The 5,299-nt window shown below is 35.6% G+C and overlaps 1 pseudogene; it reads left to right on the top strand.

Moving 5' to 3' along the window:
• Positions 1-1,335: 1,335 nt before the first annotated feature.
• LOC132283004 (small nucleolar RNA R71) lies at positions 1,336-1,434 on the top strand (annotated as a pseudogene).
• The last annotated feature ends 3,865 nt before the right edge of the window (positions 1,435-5,299 follow it).

The raw sequence follows: 5,299 nt of genomic DNA, 5'->3' as shown, positions 1-5,299 counted from the left end.
ATTATTTTTATAATTGGTAAAATATTTACTCTATGAATGATACAAGAATTGGTTCAATTAATCTATTACAAGCCTCTTTGAGTAGGCACCAAGTTAGAAATATAGCCTTTGATTGGGGGAAATTCACAACTACAAAAGTTAGGTAGAATCCAGTGTGCTCTGGAATTAGATAGCACACTGGCAGTAGTCAGTTTGATCAATCGAAGCTGACGTGTCATCAAAAATATCTTCTTAGCCTTATCCAAATTACTGAGCTAGCACCGCCTCATTTAGATCGATTGTAGCCATCTCCATTCAATCGGGACTTCCTTCGATCGATCGAAGTTCCTCTAGTGCAATTTTCTTGACTTCTTTCCAGATTTGCTCTTTAGCTCCAAAATTGAGCAAAATGACTCTTCTTAGCCTGTTTGAACTTTATTAACCTAAAATAAGCAAAAACACAAATAAGTACTAAAACATGAAAGTAAGATAGATGAATGGACTAAAATAACCTAACTTAGGTGCTAAAATGCGTCACATTTGAGCACTTATCACACGATTAGGGTTTCTAGCTTTGCAATCAATTAGGAGTGAGAGTGAAGCAATTGAGTATTTGCCTCTAAAGTGCTCAAAGCGGATAAAACTTTCTCTTCAAATGCGGGATTTCTTGAATTACCTTGAGAGTATGATGATTGGTTTGGAAAATGAGAGTTTGAAAATTGGTTTCCATGCAATGCTTTGTAAGATGAGTGATAACCGTGGGAACCTTGGTCTTGCATAGGGGGCGGAACATACTTGTTTTGGAACAACTTTGGGGAGGGTTTGAGCCTTCCCCTTGGCTTTTTCAAGAGAAGTTTAGATGGTTCCTCCACCCGGGATTATAGTGAGTGCCATAGGAATTATTCCCTTGGTTAACAAAAGCGACATTCACTTGTTCATGGTGTTCACTTTGCGCATGTCCATGAGGACAATTGGAAGTAGAATGCAAAACACTAGAACAAGTCATGCATGATTCATTAGAAGGATGATCAGTATGATTGGGGGAGGAAAACACTTGATGGGCCGAATTTTGGTTGATCAAAAATTGATCAAACCTTTGGGATAGAGATTTCAATTCAGCAACTATATCATTAGAATTATCAACTTGATATAAGCCAACATTCTTCCTTCCACCTATATTTATAACATTTTTAGATGATAAAGATCGGTGCATTGAATTTCACTCATGCTCCCATATAAGCGCCACACATCATCTTCATGCTTATCAAGATAAGACCACCCATAGAAGCATTAATCATACCTTTATGGTTGTCCGACAAACTTTGAAAGAAGTATTCAACTAATTTCCATTTAGGGATGTCATGGTGAGGACATTTCTTAAGCAAATCGTTCAATCGTTCCCATGCCTCATGAAACATTTCCCCATCCCCTTATGAGAATTCACGAATTGAAGTTTTCCTTGCACTGGTCTTAGACAGCGGATAATACTTCTTTAAAAACTCTTGTTGCATCTCTCCCTAAGTAATTATAGAAAAAGGTCTCAAATTGTTAAACTAATATTTTGATTTATCCTTTAGGGTGACAGGGAAGAGTTTTAACCTCAAAACTTCTTCTGTCATGTTCGTGTATTACACGATGGAACACACTTCAAGAAATTCATCCAAATGCTTATAAGGTTCTTCATTTGGTAACCCATGGTAATTGGGAAGCATTTGAATTGTTTGTGGTTTAATCTCATAATGGTGTGCTCTAAATGGAGGGAGTTGATTGCATGTTGGTGTATTATATTCATTGGGCACATAATGGTCTCTTAAAGCATGGGGAGGATTCACAATCGGTGGCTCTACATACACCCCATGATTTGTTTGAACAACGGGAGGTGGAGGTGGTACAAAAAATTGCATTGGCATTTGCATTTGAACTTGGCCTTGTTTTTGTGGAATGAAAGGTCTAGGCATGCCTAATGGTACTTGCATGTTATCATGTTGTTGATGTACGCTAGGGTGAAGAATGCCTTGTTGGTCAATGTGACCAAGGTCTTCAACATGGTCCTCATTATAGTGATCCATTAATGAAATGGAGTCACTTGAATTACCCCTTCCCCTTGGATTACGAACAACAGATTCAATATTTAAATTTAGTGGGACAAGAGTAGGATTCAAAGACCTACGACCATGCATGCACAATCAAAACAAGCAACAACTTAACAAATAGCAAGTAGCAAACACTTCTCCTCCGCAACAAGTCAATTAACAACAAGCCTCCACATACATTGATCTCATACTCCCATGCTTTCAACAAATGTAAGAAATAAATTGCCTCCACGTGGGCCGACGATAAACAATGAAAATATGAATTGCCACCACGCGGGCTGATGATATAACTAAGTAAAGAGAGTTAGAATAGCTCACAAAGGGTCCTTAAGTAACTTCAAAATATATTTTTTTTTAGCTTTTTGCCTTGCTTTACTTTGAAATTTTTTTTATTTTTGCTTTTTATAATTTTTGTTTTGTTTAGCTTAGTTTGCTTCTTTGCTTTGAAGTTCCTTCGCTTCACTTTCCTTGGCTCCAAGTACCTAGCCAATCAAAAACAAACACAATAAGTAAAATGAAGAAAAATAAGATCAAAGGAGTACTAATTCATAATTCATCCCAAAATACAGCGTTGTTAATCCCCGGCAACGGTGCCAAAACTTGGTGTTACCGGAACCAAAGCTCGGTGTGTGATAAAATTTGTCCAATTTCAAAATTTTAATGCCAATACAACTACTAACGTAGCAAGAGTGAGTTGGGATTGTCACACGGGAAAAGTAAGGTATTTTAGAATTTATGTTGGATTTGTAAGTCGAATGATTAAATAGGGTTTGGTTTGATTAATTAAACTAACAATGTAGAAATTAGAGAATGTAATATGAGAGAAAGATCCTGGGGCGTAGAGTTCACCACTAAACTTCACTTCACCAAACACTAGTAATTGTAAATTAATTGGGAAATTCATATTGTAAAAAGTTTGTGTGTGTCACCAATTGAAAACTAAGCATGGATGGCAAATAAAACATAGATTGTCTAATCAATTTAGTGAGTAGCACAACCTATCAAATGAGACCATTAACCATTCAATTAAACCACAATTAGTGCACACACAAAAATCTAGAGAAATGTACTTCTTGCACTCATAAGTATGGAACATCAAACAACAAGAATGGATTGTCCACCTGTTTAGGAAATTAAAGCAATTACACTACAACTATGCTAATGACATGAAAATTAAACTATTTAAACTAAGGACGTGACACAATACATTGAGAAATAAGTATGAAACATCAAATAAATCACAAGAGTAATCAATTAAGCACCATGCCTTGACCATCACTAGATTTATTACATAAACACACAGAGACATGCATTAATTTCATTAAATGTAGAGAAAAGCACATGAACATTCATTCTAGCATACATAAACATATGGATAGAATTAAATGATCAATTGCAAGCATTAATCCGTACAAATTATGTAAAAATCACAAGATCTATATTTATTCATAGTCAAAACATCAATTATAATAAAAATCCCCAAAAATATACAAAAGGCTAGGTTTAGGAAGCAAGCCTACGAGCTATCTCTAACCCTAAGAGAAGCATTTAGCCACTCATTGTAGTGACCATGGAAACCTCAAGGGTTAAGTTCAAGATTGGCATCATCTTTTTCATCCTTACTATCTTCACAAACCCTAGTTCTAGAGGGAGAAACTATTTCTATCTCTCGTAAAATATCTATTAGATGAACTCCCCACAAAATTAGTTTAATGAATCTATTATAATCTTCTTTGAGTAAGCAACAAGTCAGAAATACTGCATTTGATTGGTGGAAATTAGCAGCTACAAAAGTTGGTAGAGTCTGGGTGCGCTCGGGAATTAGACAGCACATTGCCAGTAGTCATTTCGATCGATCGAAGAGAATTTCGATCGATTAAACACTTACTTCGATCGATTGAAGATGATGTGTCATGAAAATATCTTTTTGGCCTTATCCGGATTACTGAGCTAGCACCGCCTTGATCTCGATCGATTATAGCCTTCTTCGATCGATCGGGACTTCCTTCGATCGATCGAAGCTTCCAAGGTGTAATTTTCTGACTTTTTTTTTTTTCAGATTTGCTCTTTAACTCAAAATATGAGCTAAATGGCTCTTCTTAACCTGTTTGAACCTTATTGACTTGAGATAGGCAAAAATATAAATAAGTACTAAAATATGAATGTAAGATAGATGAATGGAGTAAAATACCCTAGCTTAGATGCTAAAATACGTCACATTTGAGCACTCATCAATGCCAATGTCACCTATATGTATTATGTTATATCAATGAGACTCCTAAGCCTTGTTGTGCATCCTTGTGAGCTAAATTGTGACATACACTCGAGATTCCAAGAATAATGAACAATATTTGAGATTTGAGATTAATTTGTGAACTAATTCAACTCAGTATTCCATATTGTGTGAGGGTACATTCAAAGACAATGAACAAGGTTGTATATTGTTGATTTTTTTTTTATGCAAGGGCCTGTTTCAAAGGGTTATTCCAAGCTTGAGGACATTCCAAGGGTTCCCAGAGGTTGAGACAAGTTTGTTTTACCATTTTACAACTACAGAAGCAATATTCATATGCATATTCTTGTTGTAGTTGATTTTGATGTCTCAAACCTCTATATGTGATTGTATTTTATAGTTTAGCCTTCTGATATGAGTATATATAGTTGATATCTTGCTATGAGTTGCACTCTTATCATTTGAGCAAGTTTTTGTAGTTGATTCAAGGTTTTCCAAGTTGCGTTTTGCACAAAGAAATGGTCATTTGTGGTTTTAACCATTAAAACCCTAGCTTTTAGGGTTTCTACAGAAATAGTCCTTATTGAGTTGTGTTTGTTGTATACATTGTGTGTATCATTGAGATCATTATCTGAGCAAGTATATAATGTTGATATAAGGCTATGAGAACAATTTGGTGGACTATGTTCATACGAAATTCCAGATATATCCTTCTACTACAGATTCAGCAGAATAAAGGTTTATTATTATTGTTTAATACTTTGAGATGTACAATCACTCTTATCCATTGCAATAGCTTAAGTATTGTTGATATACATCTTTATATATGTATTTGGTGAGCTGTGAGAGCTCATAGGGTCCAAGCAAGATTACTTAGGACATGGGGAGTGTTTATGTGCATTGTTATGAGCAAGGGTGTGTGCAGAATGAGAGACGATTGAGTATGTATCTACTTGCATTACAACTAGTGGAGCTTACACTCGCTGAGGCCATG

This window comes from Cornus florida, unplaced genomic scaffold (assembly GCF_030987335.1).
Source record: "Cornus florida cultivar Cherokee Brave unplaced genomic scaffold, ASM3098733v1 CherokeeBrave_3.0.0_Hap2_Chr01, whole genome shotgun sequence".
In the NCBI taxonomy this organism is placed as follows: domain Eukaryota; kingdom Viridiplantae; phylum Streptophyta; class Magnoliopsida; order Cornales; family Cornaceae; genus Cornus; species Cornus florida.
Note: the sequence above shows the minus strand (reverse complement) of the source record. Positions and strands in the feature narration are given on the sequence as shown.